General features: G+C 38.2%; 1 protein-coding gene across 1 annotated transcript in view; it reads left to right on the top strand.

The window, feature by feature from the left end:
- kermit (PDZ domain-containing protein GIPC-like protein kermit) overlaps positions 1-16,966 on the top strand; it is a 71,909-nt gene that overhangs the window by 1,705 nt on the left and 53,238 nt on the right. The window lies entirely within an intron of this gene.

Raw genomic sequence — 16,966 nt, 5'->3', positions numbered from 1 at the left:
CTGTTTTTTTTAGCGTTGTGCTGCGCATTATCTTATCGTGATTATACCCATACCCGCGCCATCCTTTCGTCGTTGTTCAAGACGGTTTATTGAGCAGTTGGGATTTCTCCTGAAAGCCGTTTTATTGGCTCTAATGTCTTGTTTTTTTGCTCATTCACTTGGTTTGCACACACATATATATATATTATTGCTGACGTTTCAATTGAGTTGGAAATTTTGATTGAGTTTGAAGTTTTGAATGGTGACTCAGATAAGTGATAGCTGCATGTTATAAGTTTTGTAATAGTCAATTTGGGTTTTCCGTATTTTGTTGTTGTTGAGTAATAGTTTTTCATGCAACGAAACGTGTGATCTGATTATTTTACTTTTTTCAGCGATTATAATTGTATAATTATTTATTTGAATGTAGAACAAAACTTGTTATGAATACCGGGGACCCCCGGTAATCTGACCGTTTTTAATCGGGACACTTTTGATCTGCACACTAAAAATTGCTCAAACGTCATTTACCACATGGAATGGAGTAAAGTGAAATGAAACGATCCGAAACGGAACGCAGAATCTAAACATAACAGCAAATAAATTTACCAGAAATTCGCATTTTCTTATGGTCAAAGGGTTACTAGAAGTTCAAATTGAAAATGAACCCCGTTAATATGCATGAAGTGTCGTTCAGATTAACGTGGGTCGACGGTAGTTATAAAAGATTGGATGTGTTCAGATATCCGAACAAAAGATTAGTAAACATATCCCCTACAAGCGTACTAAATTTGTTTTAGAACATATGTTAAAATTTTAACTTTTAATCAAGTTAACAAAACCTGGTGCAGGAATCTTTTTCCAAAGATTTTGGATAACAGTTTTTCAGGAAGAGAGTTTTTGCAAATCTAGAATGCGTCAGTGTTTGCGTGAAAAGAAATGCAAATATTTGTATTTTCTTTGATAGTCAAGCAGCGTTGAAAGCATTTTGTGCTAACAAATGTACATCAAAAATTGTCTGGGAGTGAATACTTTCATTGTGGCAATTGTGTCAAACAAACTAAGTGAATATGTATTAAGTTCCAGGACACTGTGGCATTGAAGGGAATAAAAGGGGCAGACGATCTTGCGAAATTAGGTTCTAATTAACAGCTAATTGGCCCAGAACCATTCTGCGATACATCAAACTATATAATAAAAAAAAATCAATGCTGGGATGAACAAAAAGATGACCAATTGGTTGGCTGTCAGAAAGTATAACCAGTCAAACAGATTTATTATCCCAAATGCTAATAATAAAAAGCTTTTAGAGCTTAACAAAAGATACTGGCCTAGCAGATATCTTTTGAAGAATTTTGAATGATATCTAATGCTTCTGTAATATGGAAAATGAAACCTCGGAGCATCTACTTTGCAGTTGTAGTGCATAGGCGCACGCTATGTCTGAAGGCACTTTTTTTGTTACTTTCATGTACCTTAGTTTTTTCTTCACAGAAAGTTAGTATTGATCCTAGCAATCGAATCTGTGAAGGTTTTAAAATATTCATCTTGGGTTCTTTGAGAAAAAGTGTTTTGAAGTATACTTAGCCGTTTACAAAGGCGTATACAAAATTGTTACGGATCGAAACAAATTCAGCTGAAAATGATTAAAAAAAAAGGATTAAAGTAGTCAAAATACTAAGTTTCAATGATACAGTAAGATTCCCTCTTCGGTACCATACAATATCGTAGCTTTGCCATGATCTCATAATGTTTTAATTGAAAACATAATTAAACAATGGTTTAGTCTCTAAATTTACTAAAATTCAGCCATTCCATAGCAAAACATTATAGTGTTTCTCAGAATATGGTAAAAAAAGGTAATTTGTTCCTTAGTGCAAATTTTATTTTGGCATTAGGGTGACCATTTCAACGTTAGGGTGGTCCAAAAAATCTTTCTTTATTTTTTATTTAAATGACTTTTTTCAAAACTTTTGAACGACTAGGCCGATTTCAAAAATAAAAATATCAAATGAAAGGTAATAAGAAACACTTTTAAAGAAAAATGAAAAGATATAAAAAATCGTTTTGTATTGAAAAACATGCCTTCGATCACATTTTACAAGGGAAGCGTAAAAGAGGAAGATGTATCGCAAAAAATTCTCTCTTTTATACCTTTTTTCTAACACATGGAGGTGGAGTTGTTCCACCAACGACCCGATGTTACCTCTTATAGAATTTACATTTCAAATTCAAATCCCTGTTCATAAGTTTTTCCATAATTTCGTTGGCATTGCTTTTCCCTGAAATTATCAGATATTTCTTATAGTTCACAGTACGTTCCAAACGTTATTAAATTTTCCCTGTGGTGCACAGACCATCGTAAAGTTTGCAAAAACTTCCTTACGTTTAAAGAACTTTTGCAGAGCATCATTTAATTCATATAATGTTGCTATAGTTCACAGAACTCTCTTGAAGTTCGTAAAACTATCCAGGATGACATTGAACTCCCCTGAAGCTCACAAACCGTCCTTGTAGTGGGCAGAATTTCCTGAAGTTTATAGAACTGAACCTCTGATGCTCGAAGCACATCTTTCAAGTTTGTCGAATTTTCCTGAAGTTTGTAGAACTCCTCTGAAGTTTGTAGAACTTCCCTGAAGTTCAATGAACTGCTCTGAAATTTGCTGAATTTCTCTGCTTCTTTGGAGAAACTTATTTAAAGTTTGCAAAACTTTCCTAAAATTCATTACAGTTCCATATAGTTTGCAGAATTTCCTAGAAAGTTGCTGAAACTTCCAAAATGTTTCCATAAACAAAATATGGGAACTGCAATGAAGCTCTAGCAATTTTGTAGTAATTCAAGGTGAGAGCTACCTAAACTCACTAGGCAAGAGTAGTTGATCTCATGTGAGTTTCATTTCTGTATTATTGACATTATCGTATAAAAGATTTTCAAACAAATTCGTTATGGTTGCCAGAATTTATTTTCGATCTCGCCGTTGAGTCAAACATCTCAATTTATTTTTAAAAATTCAAGCAAAATTTCCATCCCTCAGGATGTTTTGGTGGCAAATTTCACCTTCGCCACCTGTTGAGTAGGGGATACAAAACTTTCGGATACCTACTATCTCCTTTATTGAACTGGTAAAAATCGCTACTAAAGTGGCATTATTTTTTTTCAGAGTTGCTTTTTTGAAGCACAACTGAACTCTCTATTTTCTTCATAAGATTTTTTTTAATTTTTCCAGATTTTCTACACGATTTATCTATAAAAAAACACTCAAAACAGGACACCAATCAATGCCTACTATGATTACATGGCTGTCACGAACTGTTCTGCTCATTTCTTTCTTTTTTACTCTTATGAGGGAAGAGAAACTAAATAAGATGTTGTGCTACCAACAACTATTAATTGATTTTGCGCAAAGTCGACATAATCAATATGGATCTTACTTACAACGAGAACTTTTTTAATGCCATTTGGATTAATTCAATCAACTTTTAAACCTTATTTAACTGCGTGTTTGATTCGTAATAGTTTTGTATGGTAAATTGTCCATATACGCCTTCATAATCGGCTTTATAAACTTCAAAACACGATTTCTAAAAAAACCCAAGATTAATTATTTTAAAACCATCACAGATTTGATTTTTAGGATAAACACTAACATCCAGTGAAGAAAAATCTGAGGTTCATGAATGTTGCAAAAAAGTGCCTTCAGACATAGCGTGAGGCGCAGATTAAAATTTATTTGGTTGTTTAAAGCTCAATCCTGAAAAGATGATTGGTTTCATAAACCATATCATTCCTGACTAGGAACTGCCTAAGCAACATTTCAAGTTTTATCGAATTTTTATAGCATTCTATAGAACCCTCATAAAACCAGAAATGTTTCTTGGGTCATGAGTGTTATTCCTAGAATAATCAAATTTAAGGTATTACTGATCCATGAGAACTGCATCATAAGATAAAACTGAGTTTATATCATTTTAAACATACTTCAAACAATTTGCCTCGAGATGAGGGTTCTATGTTTTGATAAACGACTAAAGCAGTTGAAATTTGTTTCGAGGAAAAGTTCTTAATACGCTAAGGACACATATGTTAACCAATGCATATGTTAACATATTTTGGGTGAATTATGGGTGAATTATGGACCCCGATTTGCAAACAAGCCCAGGAATGTTGTTTTTGTTTTTTTTTTGTATATTTCTTATCACAGATATCAGAATCTAATAACTGGCATTGCAAAAATGGATGGTACCTCTTTTATACGATTTAAGTAACTGTTTACAACAGCAAATGTGCCCCAAACATGAATCACTTCGGAAAAGGATGCAAAGCTGGATTCAAAGTACAGTCAACTCTCCGCAACTCGATGTCCACTAGCTCGATATCGAGTTATAAAACCATAGTAAAAATGAATTTCATGGCTACTGTGATAGCAATTTTGTATGGGATTGTTATTCTATAACTCGATAATTCTATAACTCGATGGTCCCTTCAATATCGAGTTGTAGAGAGTTCACTGTATATGTATCCGCACCATTGGACACCGTTTAATGGATTAATTTGGTGAGTTCTTTCAATTTGAAAAAGAAAATCCATGTACAGGGAGCTCTCTACAACTCGGTATTCAGGGGACCATCGAGTAATAGAAATATCGTTTTATAGAACAATAATCCCATAGAAAATCACTAGCCATGAAATTCATTTATACTAAGGTTCTATAACTCGATATCGAGTTAGTAGTCTTCGAGTTGTGGAGAGTGGACTGTGTATCAGGATATTTCTCGTGCAGCTTTTTTACTTAATAACTTGGAAACAGCTGTGTTGGCACACTCCATTTGGCCATTTCTCCGAAAGGCATTTGGCCGAATGCCGTTTGGCCGAATCGTCTTGGCTGATGGTTGATCGGATTTTTGCGTTATGTTGGTGATGTTTCAAGCTTGCCTGATTACGTGTGAAATTTAACAGTTACAGGGTGATTCAGAATAACTGTCAGCGATTTCACAAATATGCAATTATCAAAAGGGTAAAAGGGTATATGTTCAAGTATTTTTGTTTTAAAAGGTGTACAAATATCAGCATGTATTGATAGTTGGATTTGAAATTTCATTCGTTTTCGATTTCAAGCAGCCATGGACGTAAAAATGGAGCATGTCATAAATCTGTATAAATGCGTCTATTATCTTTTAGAAACAGGAATCTCTTCGAAAGAATGAAACATTAATTTTTCGCATCATTATAGAGGTAAAAATGAACCATGGTTGGAAAATCCGTTCAATATCAGAGGTTGAGGCATCGCCAGGACTCCAAACATACTGGAACTAAAACGTGCGTGCCAGCTGTGGTTCATTTTCGTGACAAATGTGGTAAAGGGAAAGAGATTAGAATTAAAGTATTCTAAGGTGAAGGTTGTATATGTAGTATATCTGGAATATACTGATATCATCAAAACATGCAAGCGTTCAATCGTTATGACCATTTTTAAAAGTGACAGTTATTCAGAATCACCCTGTATATGAAATCGGCTTTTTTCAATAATACTACCATTAAATGAAATACAATTAAACAAATTCTTTGAAATTTTGCTTATTTATATTCATAACAAAGATCATTTGTAAGCAACATATTTGGCTAAAATCCATTCACTGCGAAAATTTGTTCAACCCGAGAATTTTGCTGAGATTGCTCAGACTTCAGTGACTTGGCAATGAATGAAAATTTCGGATCTCTCTTCTAGGGGGATTAATCATTGATCTGTTAATGTCAAAAGCAGAGGCTTTTCAAAGATAAATGCTTCGAACGAATTTGATAGCAAAGATTACAACCATGTTTGAGTATTTGCTCGTATTTTCATGCGCTGCTTCCACCTTCACCCAAGTGCAGCGCTATTGTATCTGTCGCTTGGATATTGGCAAAGTTGTCAGTCTTCTTGATATGATGTCTTCGCTAAAATGCAATATTCGCGAGATCCTTAGATACTTTTGACCAGTGCTGTCATAGTAAATTAAGAGCTGGTTACTCACTGATTTTTTATATGTGCGCCCAAGCCCACCTCAATTTCATATGCTCTACCATGTCTTATGTTTGACGTCTCAGTCTATGGACTAGCGATAGCGATGATAAATCTGTAATCAGAAATGTTTCTTGAAGACTGATAAGAAAAAAAAAATATTAATTCTTCGAGATCTTTAAACTTTTTCGGTGCTCTCCTTAAGATATTTGAGCTGCCCTAAAGATAGCTTGTCTTCAATAATGTTCTCTAGACCAGGGCTGCAAAAAAAAAAAATATCAATGCCAAAAAAATGCTGAACTGCCTCCGGATATCAGTATCAGTTCGCACAGTTATAATATCAATGTCATTCGCCTCAATGGCAGTATGCAAATGACATTGACATCGGGGCACTGATATTCAAATTTCTGCCACATTTGCTTGTTATATACGCCACCGATCATTAGAAAACTCATCAGTAATATTAAAACAATGCAACGGTTATAAAAAAACGTTGATTTATTGAGATAAAAGTATTTCAACTTTTCCCTAGTGATATTCATATGGACAGTAATGTGAAAGCCGTACCTCCTGATATCATGCTTACTACGAATATTAGTGTCGAAAGTGAAATTCAGAGCTAGAACCAGTGATGGCATAATCCTCACTCAAATGATTTTGTTTCGCTCTCAAGGGCTCCCAATATCACGCATGATATTGGAATAAAACATCAAGCATGATATTGTTTTTACAAGCTCCTTTGATATTGCGAGTCTATTCAGAACATGTAAAATTGCAGCCACGAGTTGACTTACCAAAAAAATGATTCCTTTGCACATCGTTTTCTTAGAAAGAGAAAGCATAGTTTGCTATCTTTCTTTACGCTTCACAGATGGCAGACACGAAGTTACTGCTGCCAGCAGTGATGGAAGTTTCGTTTCGTGTTCGGATGTACAGCAAAAATCTTGAAGCTCAAAAGCAACACAGTTGGGTGAGAATTGTAGCCGGGGAGTTTTGTTAGCATGATATCATAGCAACCGTATCACAGCTTGTAATATCATCGGCTGTTCTTTGCGTGTTGAGTTTTTGGTTTACGATATTCAAATGAGATTATGCACATTGGTGAGATTAGATCTTTTGATATTTTCACAACACTGGCTAGAACAATATTTTACGTCAACTGACATTGTTGACAGCACGCAGCACTGCTCTAGATTTCCCTAAATTTCTCAGGACTTTTAAAAGTTCTCGCAATTTCCCTGAAGTTTTTTAATCTTTCATGAAGCTCATGAAAGTTCCCGTAAAACCATTAAACTTCCCTGATCTTCTCTGGACTTGTCTAAACTTTCCATCCCATCATGAAATTCCCTATTTTTCCAAAAACCCGGAGATTCTCTAACGTTCCTAAAATTTTCCTGTTATACAAGGAACTTCCTTGAAGACCCCGTTATTTTCTTGAAATTTTTGGAACCTTCCTGAAATTCTAGGAACTTTTCATAATGCTTCGAAACTTCTTGAAACTTCCTGCAATTATTTAATGCAACTGCTATGAAGTCCTATGATCTTCTTCTTAGTACTCCGGCATATCCCTGAAAATAATCAAACTGCCTAAACATCTCTTAACTCCTTATCTGGACTTCCTGCAGTTTTCTGAAATTCCCTGAGTTTTATGGAACTTTTTTCAAGTTTAAGCAATTTTCCAGCAAGTTAGAGTGATTTTCCCGAAGCTGCCTTGAAGTTTTCACAAATATCCTCAAGTTCTTGGTTCTGCTCTAAAATAAATGGAACTGTCCCAAATGCCTCTGAACTTCCCTGAAAATCACTGGACTTATGTAAGTTCTCATAATATGGACTTCTCTGAAATTTCTGGAACTGCTTAAAGTTTCTCAAAATTTTCCTTAAGTTTAGGGAGCTGTCCTTAATTTATCGAAACTAAACTTTACAGATATTTAAACTTTCCTGAATGTCTGGACTTTCCATAAATTGTTAGAACAGCCCTTGCTTCCCTTAGGTTCTTGGAACATCAATAAATTTTCCTCAAGTTAACTGATCTTCTTACAAGTGTCTGTAGTTGCCCTGTTCTGCCCTCATGCCAAGTCCGTCCCATAGCACAAATCAGCAAGCCGAGAAAATGCGCTTTAAGTTAGCTTCGTACCATTGCTTCTTAAGCAATGGTACAACCCGTTTTGCTGTTTTCCAAACTTTTCCAGAACAAAGTTGTTGAGTTCGTCCAGTATTATGCAAATATGGTGTTGTTCCCCCTTGTCATGAAACGTCTCCTAAATCCTCGGTATTTCTTTTAACTCTCTGAATTCTACCTTCATTTTTTGTGGAGCACCCTGAAGTTCCCTAATCTATCCTGAAGTTTTTGGAACTTCCCAGTAGGACTCGCTACTTTTCTGATATGCATGGAACTGTTCTGAACTGTAAGATTTAAATATTGAGACTCAACTGGAGTTTTTTTTTAAATATCTGTGATGTTAATTGAACTGCCTGATTCAGGGCCCCTGAAATTTTCGAAGTCTTTAAAATTGCTCTAAAGAGCTCTGCACTTCTCCATTTGTTTCTGGACTTCCGTGAGTTTCTCAGAACTTCCAGAAAGTTATTGTAAATTTTTCAAGTCAATAAACAATTTTATTATTAATTTGCGAAGTTTTTTTAGCGTTTGTTTTATCACTGCAGTGGTTTCGTACAGTACAGTCGTTTAACCGACACCTATTTTTTTAAATTTATTTCGGAAATAAGGCACAACGCACTTCCCTTTTTTGGACTTGTAGGATAGGTCTCTTTTATTTTCAACAAAATCATCATTGAAAGTTAACATTAGCTCACGTTTGGATAACAAGATAGAAATAACATTGGAAAATGGTAAGACATTCGTTTAGTCGAAAGGTTAAATTTTAATGTTAGGGAAGGTCCATTAATTATGTCACGCAAATTTGGCCCATTTCAACCCCTCCCCCTCCCCCTTTGTCACATTTTTTGTATGGACCTTAATTTTTTTTGCATGGCTCGTCACAGTTTTCAAAACCCCCCTCCCCCTAAAAGTGTGACATAATTAATGGACGATCCCTTAAGATGACTTATAAAAGCGAATTTCGAAGACAATCGATAGCTAATATTTGGTACGGCAGCCATCGTTTCGGATTTCTTCAAAAATACGGTTTGGCATCGAATCAGATAACTTTCGCAGTGTTGCCATGTCGATTTTGGCCCAACACTCTTGAATTGCTGTTTTACGACTGGAAATGCTGTCAAACTGACGTCCTTTTGCATACACCATTGCAGCGAAGATTTCCCAGAGGTTTTCTATGGGATTGCAATCAGGACTACAAGCTGGCCAGTCCAGTAGCGGAATGTGTTTCTCAACAAACCAAGACTTGGATTGCTTGGAGACGTGAATAGATGCATTGTCCTACTGAAAAACGATGTCGTTATTCGCCTCGTTCTCAATATGACTGATCAAAACATCTTCCAAGAGCTCCAGGTACATTTCGGAATTCATCCGGGTTGATATGAAAAAAAATCGCGAGCTTTGCATGGTAGGAGAAGGCACCCCATACTATCAAACTTTCACTCCCAAAGTTTCACTTCGATCTCACGACATTGGTTTGATTCAAATCATGCCAGTAGCAACTGTAACAGTCCGGTCCGTCTAGATTAAACTTTTTCTCGTCAGAAAACACAACATTACACCATTCTGTTTGACCCTCCTCCTTGAACAACCTTATAATACGCCGTTCTTCCTCCGTTAGTCGAGTACCCTTCGCCATTCTTGAAACAATAACATTTATCACCAATCACCAAAAATTAAACACCATACTATTGACGCACTTTGCTGATTATAAGTTTTTCTGGCGATACGTGTTAAAATCGACTGGAAAAATGTGATTTTTTTTAGGAAAACTCTATTTATTCTCTCTTTGGCTAAACGAATGTCTAGGGTCAAAAAGTTGTTTGAATGTTTACATCCGCTGCTACCGGTTCGGAGTGTGTGTGTGTGTGCGCGACTCGTTTCCTTCTCATGAAAGCGGTTCAAGTACATTACCACTAAGACTGAAAATATCCGAATTCAAAACATGTTTTAGATATTTTTCTCAGCTATTTTTAAAAATTATAGCGCTCGGCTAAACGAATGTCTATCACTGTAGGGATGGAGCAATATTTCTTCACTTAGAGAGAATCCAGTGACAAAAGATCACAGAAGCAAATAACACGGTGACAAGTGAACCAGGTAACCTGAGAAACCGGGAAAAAGCCGGAATTTTATTTTCACCGGGAAAAGCCGGGAAAATTAGGGAATTTGATGAATTTAACTGGGAAATAATCTTGTTTTCATGACTTAAATAGCTCTGAATTCTACTTCGGTGATAATGGTAAAAGTTTTAACAAAACGTATCGCCATCGTTTATTTTTATATTCAGGTCAAAACTAATCATTTCGTTCAGGTTAAAACTTCAATGCAACCAAAAAATTGCTGCAAGAAGACCAACATTTAGCTTAAGTGTTTAGAAGACCTATTACCTATTTATATAATTTTCATGTTTTTTTCGAATCGATTGGATTCGGTGAAGATAACTGATGATTGAAATTGACAGCTGGAGCATACTGTGGCTAATTGCTGAGTCGTTTTCAAGTACATTTGATTGTTTTAGTCAAGCGGTCGCTTAGTAGAGCAAATCAGTCATTTTCTTCCTAGCTTTACAAACAGTAAAGAACAATTTCTCGCTGGTTTTATATCTAAATCGTTCAGTCTTTAATCTATCATTTTCGAGTTTGCACTCGGTGAGAACGTTTCTCATATTCTTTCAGTTTCTCACCTGCTGAGTTGCGGCCTATCACTATCATGATCGTCGGAGTGTTCACTCGGCTGTCGACAGATCGTCTGTTTACTCGGCAGCAACCATTGTGTGGTCTTTCCTAGGGTCCTCCTCATTGTTCTTCATCAGCAGTTCTTTCAGTTGATGCGTCGTCGACTTTGGAAAGTAACCGTTTCGTGATGAATGTGTGATTGCTGACCACGTTTTGCGTCCATTGCTGCAATGGAAGCGCTGTGACCCCCGTTGGCGAATTTGTCATACAATGAAACCACTGGAAGCGGCTCCCGTTCTGGTGGAGGAGGCTTATTTGGATGGATAGCGGAAGTTAAAATGTTTATTGTGTTGTACCTTTTGACTATAGTTTTAAGATGTATTGTATAGTGAACAAGAATCCTCGGCTCTGTAAAGTTAATTCGGTTGAGCCTTATCAAATAAATTAATAAACAATCAAAAAAACAATTATGATCGTCAAACAGTAGATAGTAGCAACGCTTGGTACATTCCTATCAATGTGCTCGTCGAAGCTCTCTCCATGACCATCCATCAAGTTGACGAAAGAAGTAAAAAGCGACTGGTGAATGTCGTCTTCGGTGGTGATCCATCAACGATCTGGTCATTCCCGACAATCACGACACTCATCTAGGCTTGTTTTGAAGCAGTTGCTGCTTTGCTTGCTTATGTGAGTGTGTTGGTGAGTGAGTCCAACAGCTTCCGTTCAATTTTGCCAGCTTTGTTTGTAACTCACACAGTCGCGCGTGCCGAGACGGACTTGGAATGCGTAGGCATTGTTTTCATTTTCTTCTGTCGTTTCACTTTTTCTCATCATCGTACTGCAGAAGTCATCACTGTTTTCGTTGTGCTTTACATCATCAGCAGCGAGTGTTACGTTTTGCCTGTGAGCAGTGACCATTACTGGTGATTGTTGTTTGCCATGGCTCTACCTCTCACTGCGTGACAAAACGTTCTGTCAGCCATAGTCGGTTGATGCGTTGACGAGTGTCGAGTGATGCGGCGCCGGTGGTGTAGTGGTAAAAGTGATTAGTCGGCGCCGCCGGGATATTCGGAAGGGAAGTAAAGCCGTTGGTTCATGAGTTGATGGGTCGATTGGTAAGGTCCATATGTGGGAGCTGCATCCCTGGCGTCGTTAGTATTGGTGCTCAGCACAGAAAACAAGATCGACGGAAAACAAATCAAGAAAAAAAAAGAGTGTCGAGTTAGTGTCTTGATATTTTGCATCACTGCTCACCTGATTCGCTCTACCACCATCCGGTGGAAACTAACGATTTTAAATTGGTTCACTACTTGACTAGCCTATTGGTCCCATCCAAATCGCTTAACGTACCTCATTCTAGTCGAAATTCTAGTACTACAGTATGTTTGTTTTGATTTGCTATGCAAGTTTGACAGATAAAATGAGCGGTTCGTAGATTTTCCTATGTTTCAAGGGGTGCATAGATTAGCTTGGGACCGAAGAAAATACGAGATCTGAGCCAAAAAGTTGAGCACGTTTCTTCGGGACCTTCTAGTCTTAGAGTTACCTCTATGCTACTACTGTCAATTCTGAGTATATGTGGTAGAATCAACACTTGTTCAACTATCTTTTAGCTTCCAGCCATGCCTATTTTTTTGAGTGTATCCCATAAGGCATACGGACGTTAGGCATAATGAACGTTTGGCATAAATACATTAGGTATAATGGACGTTAGGCATAAAAACACATGCTGTTAAGTATGTTTATCATATACATTCTGCAACTTTAAACTTGGATCTGGATATTCGAACACCACATCACAGTTCTGGACAACTGTGCGTCGTGTGTTTCGAGTAAATGTGGTTTGGCTCTATGAAACCACGTCATAGTATTGTAACAATGTACACCCGAAATCTGTATAAATCTGGCACCCAAAACCCCGCAAACATTTCTGCATCGAATCTTTGTACATTCAACTCCCTTATTCATTTTCCATTGAAATACACTCAACCGTGCAGAGACTCCTTTTCAAACCCATCATCCATGCAGCGCAAACGCTAACAAACTTGTTCAAATAATTTTCGCTTGACACACCGATCGCTAGGCTCGTCAACAGAGCTGTTACACACGCGTGTGCAATATTTACGCCAGTGAGCAACACCAACTAACCAAGCAACAGGTTGTACCAAAGATGCACCCATGAATTCTTCAGCCAAGTGCAAATACCATTAACTGAATGCACTTGCCGTCGTCGGCTTTGTTATTGAAGGTAGGCATACGACTGACTGATACAATGCTGCTCGGCCCAGCCCAGCCCTCATCCACCCGGGAGGATAGTGAAAACGCAAACAATGCGGAAAATAAAGCTAATTCATTCCCTTTTTATGGATAGATAATGTGTTTTGTGAACGATTTCTGCATTAACCATTTATGTGCATTTTAACCCCCTTCCGGGTGGTTCCCATTTTCCCTACCGCCCTGACGCGGACCGGTTGTAGGTACTAAACCCAGACGAATGGACCGCTGCAATGGTAAACCACTTTTTATGTTATTATTTTGTATGCATGTTGGAAAAAAAAATGGTGAGTGGATGCAACCGTGGAACAAGTTTTTGTTTTTCACTTCACAAAGCCCCGCGGTACTCTGGGAGAATTGGATGCACCTTGCCTTGTCGGATGTGTTTAGGTTCGGTGTTGTTTGGATTCGGAGAATGCAAGATTATTGTTGTTATGGTAATCATCCCGAAGACGGTGATTGATGACCGTGAGGTAGTTTGCCATGGTTGCCAGTTCGCAATGATGGTGGGTTCAAGTGGGTTAAGGGATCTGTTAACCACTACCGGAGCAAATGGGTTCCACACTTCAGGTGGACGATGCTGATTGGAATTTCATATAAACTCACCACTTGAAAGTGATAGACAATCGCATCGTTATCAATCGGAAACAGCCTAGTGCTCGATACCTACACTCCAGTTTATGGGACTTATCAATGTTACTATGAGAAATACTGTAATTACATATAACCTCGTACCAAAAATCACTGATACGTGACAGTCTCTTGTTTCTTTGTAGAGTCATGTTATTATCTTGCCCGCGTGTGAGTGTGCGGAATCTCATCACCATGCTTCAAAAACATGGCCAGCACAACTAGACAGATACCAGACAAGGTACATCAATGTAATTAACACCATGTAACACCGGAAAGTTGCTGACAATTTGATACGTTTGATAAGCATTCAATCAGAAATCAATCTTTATGAAAGACAACGGCCCCGGTGTAGTGTTTAACATCCATACCTCTTACGCCAAAATCAAAGTCAGTTCAAATCTCAACTCCGGACAAGTCACCCAAGAAATGACGTCACCCGAGACCCAACGGGAGATCGAAAGAGTTGAAAACTCTCGTGTTAGGCCATCTTACTCCCATATCTAGAAGAGATATATCTCATTCGATGACTTTTAAATGGAACAGTGAATTTGACAGCGAGACAACAAATTCCTGTTGCAGGAGGTTTGTGAGAGGGAATTATACTCCTCAAAATAATATATTAAAGGCTGTATTCGCTAAAAATGGCACACACATATTTACTCACCAAAATTAAACCGATTATCGGTTTTTCTTGAAATTTCAGGGAATGAAAAACTACTAATGAGTTATGATTTACAAAATTTGTTTTATTCAATTTCGTCTTCCATCCCGAATGCCGGCACTGTCCTTTTCACTTCACCCATCAAATTTTGTAGAACCGATTTTCCCAGTGTTTTTGTTGTTTTTACCCAAATTTCATCCAACTCCAGCTCTGTTTTAATATTTTTGGAATGTTTGCTAAGTTCCGTCTTCATAATTGTCCAGAATTTAACAATTGGTCGAAGTTCCGGTAAATTTGGTGGGTTTTGTTCATGTCTTTTGGCACAAAATATACTCCGTTGGCTCGGTACCACTCCAAAACGTTTCGAGCGTAGTGGCAGGATGCAAGATCAGGCCAAAATAAAGTTGATCCTTTGTGCTTCCTTATGAATGACAAGAGATAATTCTTAAGGCACTCTTCCGTGTAAATCGCACCGTTGATTGTTCCGGAAGTGATGAAGGGAACGCTTATTTCACCACATCCGCAAAATGCCTGCCAGATTTGGTAATTTCTTCTTTCGAACATCCTCCGGAACATCGAACTTAGACTTGGCAACGAAATATTCTTGCCCAAAAACTTGACAGAAGTCGGCCTTGACGTAAGTTTCGTCATCCATCACGATACAACACGATTTAGTGAACAACTTCGTGTAAAGTTTCCGGTTTTTTTTAGGTTTTTTACTCATACGGTTCAAAAGTTACAGAAGATTTTCAATGTGCCATTTTTATCGAATACACCCTTTACTCGGATCACTAGTTCAAGCCTGGACATATACAAATCCATGATATCAAGTTGCTACAAATTTCTGCAATAAATGGGTGCTACTTGCATACAAAATATAAATATGATGGCTGTTGTTTGGGAATCTTACTGGTGAGCTCTGTAGGTCCTACGATCTTACTTTGAATGTCATCCAAGTTAACCATAACTAAATTATGGTAATTGTGAATTCCAACGGCTCTAAGGTTCGGTTCCCGGTCCGGCCTAGAATCTTGTGGGTTGAACATTTTCTCGACTTCTCTGGGCATAGAACATCACTTTAAGGCTCAATCTATGGGTTGCGTGATTCTGAATGATTATGAGGTCAAAGGCTACTTCAAAACTACCACCCTTTGCGTTTGAATACAAAGAAATGGAATTTGCTTTAAAATTTTAATTTTCGTATTTTCCATCTCCAATAGTCAGCTTTAAATATTTATGGCATCAATTCCATGTTCCTGGAATTTTCAAATAGGTCCTTGGGAATGAATCTGAATGATAATCAGGTCAATATACTCCAAAACTTTAGCGCCTTCCTTGTTTAGATGATAAATGAAGAATGGGATACTGAGTTCAATATAAAGGTTTGGCTTATCCTGGTCCGACATTCCCTCAGAATTGCACCTGCATCACAATGTTACGCCAATTCACTCGGTCCGTGGCTGCTTGTCTTTAATTTCTTGACCGTCCCACACTTCCAAGATCCTGCTCCACTTGGTCTAACCACCTTGCTCGCTGTGCTCCTCTTCGTCTTGTACCGGCCAGGTTCGCGGCAAACACCATTTTTGCGGGATTGTTGTCCGGCATTCTTGAAACGTGTCCCGCTTATCGTACTCGTCCAGCTTTCACAAGTTTCTGGATACAGGGTTCGCCATAGAGTTGCGCCAGCTTGTGGTTCATCCTTCGCCTCCATACACCGTTCTCACATACCCCACCGAAGATGGTCCTAAGCACTCGTCGTTCGAAAACACCCAGTGCTTGCATGTTCTCCTCGAGCATCGTCCACGTCTCGTGCCCGTAGAGAACTACCGGTCTTATCAGCGTCTTGTACATGGTACATTTAGTACGGAGGTGAAGTCACGCTTCTGCGTCGATTGTCACGCTTCTGCCTATGCGAGCCCTATCCCGCTCGGTTCCTCCAGCTAACAGATACTTTGTCTTCGACGTATTCACCTTTAATCCAATTGCTGCAATGTTGAACAGGAGCCAGGAAAGACCATCACCTTGTCGAACACCTTTGCGAGTTTCAAACGAGTCCGATTACGCACCCGATATCTTCACGCAGCACTGTACACCATCCATCGTAGCCCTGATCAGTCTGGTCAGCTTCCCGGGAAAACCGTTCTCGTCCATAATCTTCCATAGCTCTTCACGGTCTATAGTATCATAAGCGGCCTTGAAATCGATAAATAGGTGGTGCGTAGGGACTTGATGCCGCAACGTAAAAATTTGGTCCGTTGTCGATCGCCCGTCCACAAAACCGGCTTGATAACTTCCCACAAATCTGCTTGCTAGCGACGATAAACGGCGAAAGATGATCTGGGTAAGCACTTTGTAGGCCGCGTTAAGAATAGTGATCGCTCGATAGTTCTCACACAGACAAACAGACGTAACTCTTCATTGTGTATCTTCGTTCATGCATTTAACGGTTGATTTGAATATGATCAGTTTCGCGAACTACTCGCCGCAGCGCTGGCATCGGATCACTTTGACGTTTCTATATATTCTATAGAAATTTTATGCAATATTGTTTACGAGTTAGCGAGCAAGATTGTTTTCCGCGAGAAGCCAGATAGATGTCGTTACTGAGGTTATATGTTTTGAGATACTA

The sequence above is a fragment of the Ochlerotatus camptorhynchus genome, unplaced genomic scaffold, assembly GCF_037179485.1.
Source record: "Ochlerotatus camptorhynchus isolate MF236.1 unplaced genomic scaffold, CSIRO-AGI_Acam_v1.1 ptg000577l, whole genome shotgun sequence".
Taxonomy (NCBI): Eukaryota; Metazoa; Arthropoda; class Insecta; order Diptera; family Culicidae; genus Ochlerotatus; species Ochlerotatus camptorhynchus.
This window is presented reverse-complemented; position numbering and strand designations above follow the sequence as displayed.